The 16,676-nt window shown below is 47.0% G+C and overlaps 1 protein-coding gene across 3 annotated transcripts in view; it reads right to left on the bottom strand.

The window, feature by feature from the left end:
* The window catches only part of GRID1 (glutamate ionotropic receptor delta type subunit 1), a 1,874,363-nt gene that overhangs the window by 212,436 nt on the left and 1,645,251 nt on the right, over positions 1 to 16,676 (bottom strand). The gene's annotated exons all lie outside the window — the stretch shown is intronic.

The raw sequence follows: 16,676 nt of genomic DNA on the forward strand, positions 1-16,676 counted from the left end.
GTGAACTTAGTGGCATCCTAAACGTGGCTATTGGACTTCTGTATAGTCCCACTAGTGCAAAGATATTTGCAGCACGTCTGCCTGCATTGCACAATCCAACTCATTGTTACTAACCCATTATACTAGCAAACACTGAGTGAAATTAGTGGCATGCTAAAAGTGGCTGTTGGACTTCTGTATTGTCCCACTAGCTCAAAGATATTTGCAGCACATCTGCCTGCATTGCACACTCAAACTCATTGTTACTAAGCCATTATACTAGCAAACATTGAGGAAACTTAGTGGCATCCTAAACTTGGCTGTTGGTCTTCTGTATTGTCCCACTAGTGCAAAGATATTTGCAGCACGTCTGACTGCATTTCACACTCCAACTCATTGAGACTAAGCCATTATACTAGCAAACACTGAGTGAACTTAATGGCATCCTAAACTTGGCTGTTGGACTTCTGTATTGTCCCACTAGTGCAAAGATATTTGCAGCACGTCTGCCTGCATTGCACACTCCAACTCATTGAGACTAATCCATTATACTAGCAAACACTGAGTGAACTTAGTGGCATCCTAAAAGTGGCTGTTGGACTTCTGTATTGTCCCACTAGCGCAAAGATATTTGCAGCACGTCTGCCTGCATTGCACACTCAAACTCATTGAGACTAAGCCATTATACTAGCAAACACTGATGAAACTTAGTGGCATCCTAAACGTGGCTGTTGGACTTCTGTATTGTCCCACTAGTGCAAAGATATTTGCAGCACGTCTGCCTGCATTGCACACTCCAACTCATTGAGACTAAGCCATTATACTAGCAAACACTGAGGAAACTTAGTGGCATCCTAAACGCGGCTGTTGGACTTCTGTATTGTCCCACTAGTGCAAAGATATTTGCAGCACGTCTGCCTGCATTGCACACTCAAACTCATTGTTACTAAGCCATTATACTAGCAAACACTGAGTGAACTTAGTGGCATCCTAAAAGTGGCTGTTGGACTTCTGTATTGTCCCACTAGCGCAAAGATATTTGCAGCACGTCTGCCTGCATTGCACACTCAAACTTATTGAGACTAAGCCATTATACTAGCAAACACTGAGGAAACTTAGTGGCATCCTAAACGTGGCTGTTGGACTTCTGTATTGTCCCACTAGTGCAAAGATATTTGCATCACGTCTGCCTGCATTGCACACTCAAACTCATTGTTACTAAGCCATTATACTAGCAAACACTGAGTGAATTTAGTGGCATCCTAAAAGTGGCTGTTGGACTTCTGTATTGTCCCACTAGCGCAAAGATATTTGCAGCACGTCTGCCTGCATTGCACACTCAAACTCATTGAGACTACGCCATTATACTAGCAAACACTGAGTGAATTTAGTGGCATCTAAAAGTGGCTGTTGGACTTCTGTATTGTCCCACTAGCGCAAAGATATTTGCAGCACGTCTGCCTGCATTGCACACTCAAACTCATTGAGACTACGCCATTATACTAGCAAACACTGAGGAAACTTAGTGGCATCCTAAACGTGGCTGTTGGACTTCTGTATTGTCCCACTAGTGCAAAGATATTTGCAGCACGTCTGCCTGCATTGCACACTCAAACTCATTGTTACTAAGCCATTATACTAGCAAACACTGAGGGAACTTAGTGGCATCCTAAAAGTGGCTGTTGGACTTCTGTATTGTCCCACTAGCGCAAAGATATTTGCAGCACGTCTGCCTGCATTGCACACTCAAACTCATTGAGACTAAGCCATTATACTAGCAAACACTGAGGAAACTTAGTGGCATCCTAAACGTGGCTGTTGGACTTCTGTATTGTCCCACTAGTGCAAAGATATTTGCAGCACGTCTGCCTGCATTGCACACTCCAACTCATTGTTACTAAGCCATTTTACTAGCAAACACTGAGTGAACTTAGTGGCATCAGAACGTGGCTATTGGACTTCTGTATAGTCCCACTAGTGCAAAGATATTTGCAGCACGTCTGCCTGCATTGCACACTCCAACTCATTGAGACTAAGCCATTATACAAGCAAACACTGGGTGAACTTAGTGGCATCCTAAACGTGGCTATTGGACTTCTGTATAGTCCCACTAGTGCAAAGATATTTGCAGCACGTCTGCCTGCATTGCACAATCCAACTCATTGTTACTAACCCATTATACTAGCAAACACTGAGTGAAATTAGTGGCATGCTAAAAGTGGCTGTTGGACTTCTGTATTGTCCCACTAGCTCAAAGATATTTGCAGCACATCTGCCTGCATTGCACACTCAAACTCATTGTTACTAAGCCATTATACTAGCAAACATTGAGGAAACTTAGTGGCATCCTAAACTTGGCTGTTGGTCTTCTGTATTGTCCCACTAGTGCAAAGATATTTGCAGCACGTCTGACTGCATTTCACACTCCAACTCATTGAGACTAAGCCATTATACTAGCAAACACTGAGTGAACTTAATGGCATCCTAAACTTGGCTGTTGGACTTCTGTATTGTCCCACTAGTGCAAAGATATTTGCAGCACGTCTGCCTGCATTGCACACTCCAACTCATTGAGACTAAGCCATTATACTAGCAAACACTGAGTGAACTTAGTGGCATCCTAAAAGTGGCTGTTGGACTTCTGTATTGTCCCACTAGCGCAAAGATATTTGCAGCACGTCTGCCTGCATTGCACACTCAAACTCATTGAGACTAAGCCATTATACTAGCAAACACTGATGAAACTTAGTGGCATCCTAAACGTGGCTGTTGGACTTCTGTATTGTCCCACTAGTGCAAAGATATTTGCAGCACGTCTGCCTGCATTGCACACTCCAACTCATTGAGACTAAGCCATTATACTAGCAAACACTGAGTGAACTTAGTGGCATCCTAAACGTGGCTATTGGACTTCTGTATAGTCCCACTAGTGCAAAGATATTTGCAGCACATCGGCCTGCATTGCACATTCCAACTCATTGTTACTAAGCCATTATACTAGCAAACACTGAGTGAACATAGTGGCATCCTAAAAGTGGCTGCTGGACTTCTGTATTGTCCCACTAGTGCAAAGATATTTGCAGCACGTCTGCCTGCATTGCACACTCCAACTCATTGAGACTAAGCCATTATACTAGCAAACACTGAGGAAACTTAGTGGCATCCTAAACGCGGCTGTTGGACTTCTGTATTGTCCCACTAGTGCAAAGATATTTGCAGCACGTCTGCCTGCATTGCACACTCAAACTCATTGTTACTAAGCCATTATACTAGCAAACACTGAGTGAACTTAGTGGCATCCTAAAAGTGGCTGTTGGACTTCTGTATTGTCCCACTAGCGCAAAGATATTTGCAGCACGTCTGCCTGCATTGCACACTCAAACTTATTGAGACTAAGCCATTATACTAGCAAACACTGAGGAAACTTAGTGGCATCCTAAACGTGGCTGTTGGACTTCTGTATTGTCCCACTAGTGCAAAGATATTTGCATCACGTCTGCCTGCATTGCACACTCAAACTCATTGTTACTAAGCCATTATACTAGCAAACACTGAGTGAATTTAGTGGCATCCTAAAAGTGGCTGTTGGACTTCTGTATTGTCCCACTAGCGCAAAGATATTTGCAGCACGTCTGCCTGCATTGCACACTCAAACTCATTGAGACTACGCCATTATACTAGCAAACACTGAGTGAATTTAGTGGCATCTAAAAGTGGCTGTTGGACTTCTGTATTGTCCCACTAGCGCAAAGATATTTGCAGCACGTCTGCCTGCATTGCACACTCAAACTCATTGAGACTACGCCATTATACTAGCAAACACTGAGGAAACTTAGTGGCATCCTAAACGTGGCTGTTGGACTTCTGTATTGTCCCACTAGTGCAAAGATATTTGCAGCACGTCTGCCTGCATTGCACACTCAAACTCATTGTTACTAAGCCATTATACTAGCAAACACTGAGGGAACTTAGTGGCATCCTAAAAGTGGCTGTTGGACTTCTGTATTGTCCCACTAGCGCAAAGATATTTGCAGCACGTCTGCCTGCATTGCACACTCAAACTCATTGAGACTAAGCCATTATACTAGCAAACACTGAGGAAACTTAGTGGCATCCTAAACGTGGCTGTTGGACTTCTGTATTGTCCCACTAGTGCAAAGATATTTGCAGCACGTCTGCCTGCATTGCACACTCCAACTCATTGTTACTAAGCCATTTTACTAGCAAACACTGAGTGAACTTAGTGGCATCAGAACGTGGCTATTGGACTTCTGTATAGTCCCACTAGTGCAAAGATATTTGCAGCACGTCTGCCTGCATTGCACACTCCAACTCATTGAGACTAAGCCATTATACAAGCAAACACTGGGTGAACTTAGTGGCATCCTAAACGTGGCTATTGGACTTCTGTATAGTCCCACTAGTGCAAAGATATTTGCAGCACGTCTGCCTGCATTGCACAATCCAACTCATTGTTACTAACCCATTATACTAGCAAACACTGAGTGAAATTAGTGGCATGCTAAAAGTGGCTGTTGGACTTCTGTATTGTCCCACTAGCTCAAAGATATTTGCAGCACATCTGCCTGCATTGCACACTCAAACTCATTGTTACTAAGCCATTATACTAGCAAACATTGAGGAAACTTAGTGGCATCCTAAACTTGGCTGTTGGTCTTCTGTATTGTCCCACTAGTGCAAAGATATTTGCAGCACGTCTGACTGCATTTCACACTCCAACTCATTGAGACTAAGCCATTATACTAGCAAACACTGAGTGAACTTAATGGCATCCTAAACTTGGCTGTTGGACTTCTGTATTGTCCCACTAGTGCAAAGATATTTGCAGCACGTCTGCCTGCATTGCACACTCCAACTCATTGAGACTAAGCCATTATACTAGCAAACACTGAGTGAACTTAGTGGCATCCTAAAAGTGGCTGTTGGACTTCTGTATTGTCCCACTAGCGCAAAGATATTTGCAGCACGTCTGCCTGCATTGCACACTCAAACTCATTGAGACTAAGCCATTATACTAGCAAACACTGATGAAACTTAGTGGCATCCTAAACGTGGCTGTTGGACTTCTGTATTGTCCCACTAGTGCAAAGATATTTGCAGCACGTCTGCCTGCATTGCACACTCCAACTCATTGAGACTAAGCCATTATACTAGCAAACACTGAGTGAACTTAGTGGCATCCTAAACGTGGCTATTGGACTTCTGTATAGTCCCACTAGTGCAAAGATATTTGCAGCACATCGGCCTGCATTGCACATTCCAACTCATTGTTACTAAGCCATTATACTAGCAAACACTGAGTGAACATAGTGGCATCCTAAAAGTGGCTGCTGGACTTCTGTATTGTCCCACTAGCGCAAAGATATTTGCAGCACATCTGCCTGCATTGCACACTCAAACTCATTGTTACTAAGCCATTATACTAGCAAACACTGAGGAAACTTAGTGGCATCCTAAACGTGGCTGTTGGACTTCTGTATTGTCCCACTAGTGCAAAGATATTTGCATCACGTCTGCCTGCATTGCACAGTCAAACTCATTGTTACTAAGCCATTATACTAGCAAACACTGAGTGAATTTAGTGGCATCCTAAAAGTGGCTGTTGGACTTCTGTATTGTCCCACTAGCGCAAAGATATTTGCAGCACGTCTGCCTGTATCGCACTCTCAAACTCATTGAGACTAAGCCATTATACTAGCAAACACTGAGGAAACTTAGTGGCATCCTAAACGTGGCTGTTGGACTTCTGTATTGTCCCACTAGTGCAAAGATATTTGCAGCACGTCTGCCTGCATTGCACACTCCAACTCATTGTTACTAAGCCATTTTACTAGCAAACACTGAGTGAACTTAGTGGCATCAGAACGTGGCTATTGGACTTCTGTATAGTCCCACTAGTGCAAAGATATTTGCAGCACGTCTGCCTGCATTGCACACTCCAACTCATTGAGACTAAGCCATTATACAAGCAAACACTGGGTGAACTTAGTGGCATCCTAAACGTGGCTATTGGACTTCTGTATAGTCCCACTAGTGCAAAGATATTTGCAGCACGTCTGCCTGCATTGCACAATCCAACTCATTGTTACTAACCCATTATACTAGCAAACACTGAGTGAAATTAGTGGCATGCTAAAAGTGGCTGTTGGACTTCTGTATTGTCCCACTAGCTCAAAGATATTTGCAGCACATCTGCCTGCATTGCACACTCAAACTCATTGTTACTAAGCCATTATACTAGCAAACATTGAGGAAACTTAGTGGCATCCTAAACTTGGCTGTTGGACTTCTGTATTGTCCCACTAGTGCAAAGATATTTGCAGCACGTCTGCCTGCATTGCACATCCAAACTCATTGTTACTAAGCCATTATACTAGCAAACACTGAGTGAACTTAGTGGCATCCTAAAAGTGGCTGTTGGACTTCTGTATTGTCCCACTAGCGCAAAGATATTTGCAGCACTTCTGCCTGCATTGCACACTCAAACTTATTGAGACTAAGCCATTATACTAGCAAACACTGAGGAAACTTAGTGGCATCCTAAACGTGGCTGTTGGACTTCTGTATTGTCCCACTAGTGCAAAGATATTTGCAGCACGTCTGACTGCATTTCACACTCCAACTCATTGAGACTAAGCCATTATACTAGCAAACACTGAGTGAACTTAATGGCATCCTAAACGTGGCTATTGGTCTTCTGTATAGTACCACTAGTGCAAAGATATTTGCAGCACGTCTGCCTGCATTGCACACTCAAACTCATTGTTACTAAGCCATTATACTAGCAATTTATGCTGCCAGTTTATGGGCCGTAGTTGCATTGTCAGGGATAATTATTCTTTATTATTCTGCTGTTAATAAAGCTAGACCACCGCTGCAATCTACACAACCTCTCAATTTTTAGTACCACATTTTAAGTGCACAATCTTGTCACAATCAACATGAGTGGCAAAATGACAGATGCTGGTGGAAAGGGGAAGAGGCGTGTTGGAAAAGGAAAAAAAGGGTTTGTCCGTGGGGAAGGTGGCAAAGCTCCATGAACATCTGCTGAAGATAGACCATCTACCAGCAAAAGTAAGATGTCTACTACTTACCATGGACAATCTGATGTGCTCCCTTTTTTACGGACACGAACAACAGGAACAAAGGTAGATGATGGCCAAAAAAGGAAAATGCTTGAATGGATCTCAAGTGGTCCAACAAGTGCCCTCTCAGCCACCTCAACTACCGCATCCAAAAAACACCAGTCCTCTGAGTTGTCATCCCAATCAAACTTGCTTTCTCCAAGCTCTGAAGTCTCCATCAGCCCTGCACAGTATGGTGGAAGTGAGATGGCTGAGTCTGCAGAGCTGTTCAGTCACACTATAGCCTGGGAATCAGAGGTCTGCTCCCAAGCTACAGTGAGTACAGACCAGGAAATGGTCTGCAGTGATGCCCAGAACCTTTGTGACTCTGATTCAGGTGGTGAGGACCAAGTTTCTGAGCATAATGTTGACCCTTTATCACAAAGTGTAACACCTGTGGTTATAGACAATGAGGAACATACTGATGACGATGAGACGCAGATACCAGATTGGGATGACAACTTAAATATTCAGTCAGGGCAAGAAGAGGCTCGGTCTGAGGGTGAGGGGAGTGCAAACACAACAATTGATGAGGAAGTTCTAGATCCCACCTACTGTCAACCCACAGTCAGGCACTCGAGGAGGTCAACAGAGCCGGTGGAGGAGGATGCAACCGACGAAGAAGTTACCTTGCGCCTTCCTGGACAGAGTCGGAGCACTGGTAACACGTCTACAACTGCATCATAAACCACCACTCTGCCTCTGAGCACTAGTCGGGGGGGCTCAGCAGGTCGCATGCCCTGTAAGCCTTGCCTAGCCTGGTCCTTTTTTGACATAGAAAAAGATCGCCCAAATTATGTGATGTGTAAAATTTGTCATGATTCTGTTAGTAGAGGTCAAAACCTCAGCAGTTTGACAACTTGTTCCATGAATCGTCACATGAATAAATATCATAGGTCCCAGTGGGAAGCTCACCGTACTGCAATGCGGCCTAGCGGAGCGAACCATCCACCGCCTGCCCCTTCCAGTGCATCCGCGCGCTCTTCATCTTCTAGGACTGTGGGGACAGCTGTCACACCTGGTTTTCCACGCACAACTTCCACCACTGTAACCACAACAGGCAGTTTGCTTGGTAGGTCATCAGTTGGTTTGGAAGGGGAAACAAGTGCATGTGTACAGCTCTCTCAGACATCGATAGCACCAACGTTGGATGAAGGCAACATCATGTCTCCGACTGCACTTTCCTCACAAACCTGCATTTTTTCAGGGACACCCTACTCAACACCGTCTACACACAGCAGCCAGTTCTCTGTCCCTCAGATGTGGACAAATAAAAGGCCATTTCCTGCGACCCATGACAAAGCTAAGAGGTTGACATTATCCCTCTGTAAGCTCTTGGCTACCGAAATGCTGCCTTTCCGCCTGGTGGACACACAGGATTTTAGAGACCTTATGTCTGTCGCTGTGCCCCAGTACCAGATACCCAGTTGCCACTACTTCTCTAAGAAAGGTGTGCCCGCGCTACACCAGCATGTCGCACACAACATCACCGCTTCCTTGAGAAACTCTGTGTGTGAACAGGTGCATTTTACCACCGATACTTGGACCAGTAAGCATGGACAGGGACGTTACATGTCGCTGACTGGGCACTGGGTAACTATGGTGATAGATGGTGAAGGGTCTGCTGCACAAGTCTTGCCATCCCCACGACTTGTGTGTAAATCCTCTGTCTGTCCAAGTTCCGCCACTGCTTCTGCCTCCTCCACCTCATCTGGGTCCTCCACCTCCGCCCCAAGCCTGCCTGGTCAGGCCACCAGTGTTCTCACTGCGCAGAAGGAATCACGCACCCCTCATTACTATGCTGGCAGCAGAGCGCAACGTCATCAGGCAGTCTTTAGCTTGACATGTCTTGGAAATAAGAGTCACACAGCTGATGAGTTGTGGTCAGCTCTGCGGTCCGAGTTAAATAAATGGTTGTCTCCACTCAACATGCAGCCTGGTAAGGCCGTGTGCGACAATGCTGCAAACCTGGGTGCGGCCCTTCGCCTGGGCAAGGTGACACACGTACCTTCCTTGTATGGCTCACGTGTTGAACCTTGTTGTTCAGCAATTTTTAACACACTATCCCGGCCTAGATGGCCTTCTGACCAGGGCACGAAAACTGTCTGCTCACTTCCGCCGTTCAACCGCCGCAGCTGAGCGACTTGCATCGCTCCAGAAGTCTTTCGGCCTGCCGGTTCATTGCCTGAAATGCAATGTGCCGACACTCTGGAATTCGACTCTCCACATGTTACAGCGACTGTGCCAGCACCGCCGAGCCCTGGTGCAATACGTCATGACGTATAGCCTTGGCCAACGAGATGCAGAGGTGGGGCAGATCACCCTGATGGAGTGGTCTCAGATCAAGGACCTATGCACCCTTCTGCACAGTTTCGACATGGCGACGAATATGTTTAGCGCTGACAATGCCATTATCAGCATGACAATTCCAGTCATTTACATGCTAGAGCACACGCTAAACACTATTCGGAGTCAGGGGGTGGGACAACTGGAAGGGGAGGAACTACAGGAGGATTCATATGCGCAAGACATAACAACATCTCCAAGGTCCAGACGTTCATCATCACCAATGCGGCAGGCATGGGACCATGGGGGACAGGGATCAACAAGGGCGCATGGTAGCAGGCGAAATTTTGAGGAAGGTGCAGGAGAACATGAAGAAATGGAGGACGAACTGTCCATGGACATGGAAGACTCAGCGGATGAGGGAGTCCTTGGTCAAATTTCAGTTGAAAGAGGTTGGGGGGAGATGTCAGAAGAAGAAAGAACGGTTAGCACCTCTATGCCACAAACACAGCGTGGACTTGGTCCGCATGGCTGCGCAAGACACATGAGTGCTTTCTTGCTGCACTACCTCCAACATGACCCTCGTATTGTCAAAATTAGAAGTGATGATGACTACTGGCTTGCCACACTTTTAGATCCCCTGTACAAGTCCAAATTTTGTGACATAATTCCAGCCATAGAAAGAGACGCACGTATGCAGGAGTATCAGCAGAAGCTGTTACTCGATCTTAGCTCGGCTTTTCCACCAAACAACCGTGCAGGTGCAGGGAGTGAATCTCCCAGTTGTAACTTGACAAACATGGGACGGTCTCGTCATCTTCAACAGTCTACCCGTACCAGTAGAACTGTATCTGGTGCTGGTAACAGCAATTTTATAAAATCTTTTCATAATTTTTTTAGACCCTCCTTTGCAAGGCCAACAGAGACAACAAGTCTAACACATAGTCAACGGCTGGAGAGGATGATACAGGAGTATCTCCAAATGAACATTGATGCCATGACTTTGCAAATGGAGCCTTGCTCATTTTGGGCTTCAAATCTTGAAAAATGGCCAGAGCTCTCCACTTACGCCTTGGAGATTTTGTCGTGTCCAGCTGCCAGCGTTGTCTCTGAACGTGTCTTCAGTGCTGCTGGGTGTGTGCTGACAGATAAGCGCACGTGTCTGTCCAGTGACAATGTGGACAGACTAACGTTCATCAAAATGAACAAGTCATGGATCCACAAGGAATTTACTACCCCTGTGTCATCCTGGGGAGAGTAAATGCTTGTGGATTTGGAATGTGCTTGATGCAAATCATAACATCCTTTTTGCAACTGGGGCACAAGTGCTCCCACTGATGGCGTGTCTGTGTGGCCCAATTTTTTGAAAAAAGGGAGACTCCACTTGGAGTAACTCTTGCTTACATTGTTTTTAAAAGGAGCCAAGATGAACAAGTCATGGTTCAGCAAAGACTTTGCTACCTACCCCGGTGTCATCCTGGGGACGGTTAAGAATGGCGTATTTTTGAATGTGCTTGATGCAAATCTAGCTGTGAAGTGTACAACTAGGGCACAAGTGCTGCCACTGAATGGGTGGGTGTGTGTGGGGCACAATTTTTGGAAAAAAAAGGGAGACTCCGCTTGGAGTAACCCTTGCTTGCTGTGTTTTTGAAAAATTATCCAAGATGAACAGAGCTGGGATCAGGAGAGACCTTGCTACCTACCCCGGTGTCATCCTGGGGACGGTTAAGTATGGCGTATTTTTGAATGTGCTTGATGAAAATCTAGCTGTGAAGTGTACAACTGAGGCACAAGTGCTGCCACTGAAGGGGTGGGTGTGTGTGTGTGGCCCTATTTTTGGAAAAAAGGGAGACTCCGCTTGCAGTAACCCTTGCTTACATTGTTTTTAAAAATGATCCAAGATGAACAGAGCTGGGATCAGGAAAGACTTTGCTACCTACCTGGTGTCATCCTGGGGACGGTTAAGAATGGCGTATTTTTGAATGTGCTTGATGCAAATCTAGCTGTGAAGTGTACAACTAGGGCACAAGTGCTGCCACTGAATGGGTGGGTGTTTGTGGGGCACAATTTTTGGAAAAAAAAGGGAGACTCCGCTTGGAGTAACGCTTGCTTGCTGTGTTTTTTAAAAATGATCCAAGATGAACAGAGCTGGGATCAGGAAAGACTTTGCTACCTACCCCGGTGTCATCCTGGGGACAGTTAATTATGGTGTATTTTTGAATGTGCTTGATGCAAATCAAAACATCCTGTTTGCAACTAGGGCACAAGTGCTGCCACTGAATGGGTGGGTGTGTGTGGGGCTTAATTTTTGGAAAAAAGGGATACTCCGCTTGGAGTCACCTTGCGGTGTTAAACATGATTTTAGAAGGGCGTGCCATGCCTATATCTGTGTCTCGTCCTCTTTTTCCTCGTTACGCTCTTTTGTTTTCGCATGAGAATTTGTTCTTGTCACTTTCCCATGTGTTTGTGTTGTGTTGTGAGTTGTTTGTCACCTTTTGGACACCTTTGATGGTGTTTTCTAGGTGTTTTTATGTGTTTGTGAATGCCTGCCATTGTTTTCTATGCGGTTCGAGTTCGGTTCGTCGAATGTTCGACGAACCGAACTCGAACGGGACCTCCGTTTGGCGAACCGACCTCGAGCCGAACCGCGACCGGTTCGCTCATCTCTAATAATCACCCATTCACTTTTTTAGAACCATGTAATATTACAGATACAGCAATTTTTAAAATGACAAGATATAATGAGGCAACAATATGGCTTGATTGACAAAAATGTAACTTGAACACAAACCATACAAGTTTAATGTTTTTTTGTTGTGCTAAGTTGTTAGAGTTATATTTCTTCAAAACGTGGAGTTTGCTGAGTCTGTGGATGGAGGCATGGCTGTTTGGCTCTCTGAGATACCTCTTTGATTCTCAGTTTCCAGGGCCGATAATTTGGTGAAACTTAGAGATTCTACTGGCACCCCATAGTCAAGGAAAAAGAAGGTAGACCTTAATTATTTCTTAGGAAAAAAGCAGCTTGGCATAACTCTATCATGCCACTCCAAGAATATACCAGCTGGAGAACCATATGCTTCAGGGGAGAAAGATTCTGAAGTGAATAGTATTGATGTGATATCTGATGCTACAATTAGAAGTAAAGACTAGTGATGAGCGAGCATGCTTGTAACTACTCGGTACTCGCACGAGTATCGCTGTACTCGGGCTGCTCGGCGGGGACCGAGTAATCTCGCGATACTCGTGCTGTACTCGTGGTCTTCATTTCTGCATGTTGGCGCTCTTTTGAGAGCCAGCCCTCATGCAGGGATTGGCTGGCAGACCACTGCAATGCCACAGCCCTGTTAGTTGTGGAATTGCAGTGATTGGCCGGCCTGCACAGCGTGACCGAGCCTTTATATCGGCCGGCGCGCTGTGCTCTGCTCACAGCTATCCAGACTGTCAGTGCAGGGAGAGTGTCGCTGATTCAGGGAAAGCTTTGCGGCCCTTTATAGCTTTTTCAGTTGCAGGGCTGCAAACAGTGTGACCAAAAGTCCTTCTCAGGACTATTCTAGTTGTATACAGGCAGGCAGGGTATAGCCAGGTCGGAGTACAGTACAGAGTCCTTCTCAGGACTATTGTTGCTATATACAGGCAGGGTATAGCCAGGTCTGAATACAGGCTAGTGACCAAAAGAGTCCTTGTCAGGACTATTGTACCAGTATACAGGCAGGCAGGCAGGCAGGGTAGTGGTGACCGTATACCAGCCTTCATCATATCTGGGGCTGGTGTACACAGTGTAAAACAGTCCAGATAGTGTCTGACTTGTCTGTAATTGTCGCTCCCCAAAAAAACCTGTTAGGTTCTTATTGCGTCCGTGCTTGGTTTTTAAAACCGCACGTGTGTGCCTGTTGGTGGCAGCGTACAGGTGCACTTGTGTGCAATTTCCAGAAACTTTTATATAACGCACAAGTAGTGAATATACACGTCAGCAGTGCACAGCATTGCAAAATGCGCAAGGGCATTGGCAAGGAACAAGGAAGTGGACGTGATGGTGGTGCAGGCAGAGGCCGAGGTCGTGGGCAAGCTCTAATTTCGCCACAACAAAGGGCCACATCTAGTCGCTCGCACGTCCTGTCCCAAATTCTTGGGGACTGCAGCAGTACACCGCTCTTGAACCAAGACCAGTGTCAACAGGTTGTTAGTTGGATAGCAGATAATGCTTCCAGTCAGATTGGCACCACCACAAACACTCTGTCTTCCACACGGTCAAGTGTCAGTAGCCGTGATACTGCACCGCACATTTCTGAACCTGATCCTCCTTCCTACCACCAGGCTGAGTACACGTCCTCCTCGGACATTAATGATCCCACACTTGGACACTCGGAAGAGCTGTTCACGTTTCCATTCACACATTCTGGCCTCTTGCCAGCTCATATTGAAGTGGGTCATGAGGAGATCGTCTGTACAGATGGCCAAATATTTGAGCAGCCACGTTCTCACGAAGTTGGCAACGTGTCTCAACAAGTGGTGGACGATGATGAGACACAATTGTCAGGAAGTCAGGAGGAGGAGCAGGGTGCGGAAGAGGAAGACGACGTGGTGGATGATCCAGTAACTGACCCAACCTGGCAGGAGGATATGCAGAGCGAGGACAGCAGTGCACAGGGGGAGGGAGGCGTAGCATCACAACAGGCAGTAAGAAGCAGGGTGGTGGCCCCAGGCAGAAGTCAGGCAACCGTTCCCCGGAACAACACGACGACACAAGGTGCCTGTACAAATGTTAGGTGTTCCCGAGTCTGGCAGTTTTTTAAGTTGGATCCAGATGATTCAAAAAAGGTCATTTGCAACACCTGCCGTGCCAGCATCAGCAGGGGTACCAAAACTAGCAGCCTGACCACCACCAGCATGATCAGGCACATGTCAGCCAAGCACCCGACTTTGTGGGAAGTACAACAGAGTCGAGGAGCAGTGCTTGCTGATGTCACTGCTACGTCTTCGCTGGTTGTGCATGGGAGCCAATCCTCTGTCCATGCTGCCTGCGAACAAGCCTCCTCCACTCCTGCACCTGCAGTTGCCTACGCAGAAAGAACACCATCATCAAGCACGTCCTTGTCCCAGCGCAGCGTTCAGTTATCCATTCAGCAAACCTTTGAACGCAGGCGCAAATACACTGCCAACACCCCACATGCCACAGTTCTAAATGCTAACATTTCGCGACTGCTTGCGCTGGAAATGTTGCCTTTTAGGCTGGTGGAGACAGAAGCATTCCGTGACCTGATGGCGGCAGCTGTCCCACGTTACTCGGTCCCCAGCCGCCACTATTTCTCCCGGTGTGCCGTCCCCGCGTTGCATAACCACGTGTCACAAAACATCACACGTGCCCTGAACAACGCTGTTTCACCCAAGGTCCACCTAACCACAGACACGTGGACAAGTGCTTGTGGGCAAGGCCGCTACATCTCGTTGACGGCACACTGGGTTAATATTGTGGAAGCTGGGACCCAGTCTGAGCGAGGGACGGAACACGTCCTTCCCACACCAAGGTTTGCAGGCCCTACCTCAGTCAGTGTTTCACCCACACTCTACAGCTCCGGAATGTCATGCTCTTCAGCCTCCTCCTCCTCCTGCGCATCCTCATCCACTGTGCCCTCCACACCAGTCACAAGCTGGAAGCACTGCAGCACTGCCTCGGCGAAGCGGCAACAGGCTGTGCTGAAGCTAATCTGCATAGGTGACAAACCCCACAATGCAGAAGAGCTGTGGACAGCTCTGAAACAGCAGGCAGATCACTGGCTCACACCTCTGAACCTAAAGCCAGGAAAGGTCGTGTGTGACAATGGCCGGAACCTGGTGGCGGCTTTGAGGCGAGGCCAGCTGACACATGTTCCATGCGTGGCCCATGTGCTCAACCTCGTGGTTCAGCGGTTTATAAAGTCATACCCAGAGCTGTCTGATCTGCTGGTAAAAGTTCGCCGCCTGTCTGCACATTTTCGAAAGTCACCTACTGCTTCAGCCGGCCTTGCCGGCTTTCAGCGCCGTTTGCATCTTCCGGCTCACAGACTGGTGTGTGATGTCCCCACGTGTTGGAATTCAACTCTGCACATGTTGGTCAGGATATGTGAGCAGAAGAGGGCAGTTGTTGAGTACCTGCATCACCTAAGCCGTCGGGAAATGGGTCAAACTCCACACATAACACCTGAGGAGTGGAGATGGATGTCAGACCTATGTACCATCCTCCAAAACTTTGAGGACTCCACCAAGATGGTGAGTGGTGATGACGCCATTATTAGCGTCACCATACCGCTACTCTGCCTTCTAAAACGGTCTCTGCTGAAAAACAAACATGATGCATTGCAGGCGGAGCGCGATGAGTTGCAGCAAGAAACAGTAGTGGGTGTGGGTGATAACACACAGCCCAGCCTCGTCTCATCACAACGTGCAGTGGAGGACTATGGCGAGGAGGAGGATGAAGACATGGAGCAACTCTCCGGCCAAATTGAGGATATGACATGCACACCAGTCATATCCTCGGTTCAGCGTGGCTGGCCAGAGGACAGGGTAGATGAGGAGGAGGAGGAGGAGGAGGAGGAGGACAGCATGTTCAGTCATCTTGTTGGTCAGGCTACTGAAGTCCTGGCTGTTAAGAGTCTGGCGCACATGGCTGACTTTATGGTAAGCTGCCTGTCTCGTGACCCTCGCGTTAAGAACATCTTGGCCGACAATCATTACTGGTTGGTAACACTGTTAGACCCACGCTACAAGGAGAACTTTTTGTCTCTTATTCCCGTGGAGGAGAGGTCAACCAAAATGCAGCAGTTCCGGAAGGCCATACTCACGGAAGTAGGCAAAGCATTCCCCTCACAAAACGCTAGCGGCATAGGTCAGGAATCAGTGGACAACCGAGGCGTACAGCCGAGAGAGGCACAAGTCCAATCCGCCAGAGGTAGGGGAACAGTCTTTAAGATGTGGGACAGTTTTCTCAGCCCCTCACGTACCACAGCCCCTGAGGTGCGGGGTAGTGCCACAAGAAATCCTAAGTTTGCCCAGATGCTGAAGGAGTACCTTGCAGATCGAACAACTGTACTCCGACATTCCTCTGTGCCTTACAATTATTGGGTATCCAAGCTGGACACGTGGCATGAATTGGCTCTCTACGCCTTGGAAGTCCTGGCCTGCCCTGCTGCTAGCGTTTTGTTAGAGCGTGTTTTTAGTGCTGCAGGTGGAATCATTACAGATAAACGCACCCGCCTGTCAACTGAAAATGCTGACAGGCTGACTCTGATC

The sequence above is a fragment of the Anomaloglossus baeobatrachus genome, chromosome 5 (genome assembly GCF_048569485.1).
Source record: "Anomaloglossus baeobatrachus isolate aAnoBae1 chromosome 5, aAnoBae1.hap1, whole genome shotgun sequence".
Classification (NCBI taxonomy): domain Eukaryota; kingdom Metazoa; phylum Chordata; class Amphibia; order Anura; family Aromobatidae; genus Anomaloglossus; species Anomaloglossus baeobatrachus.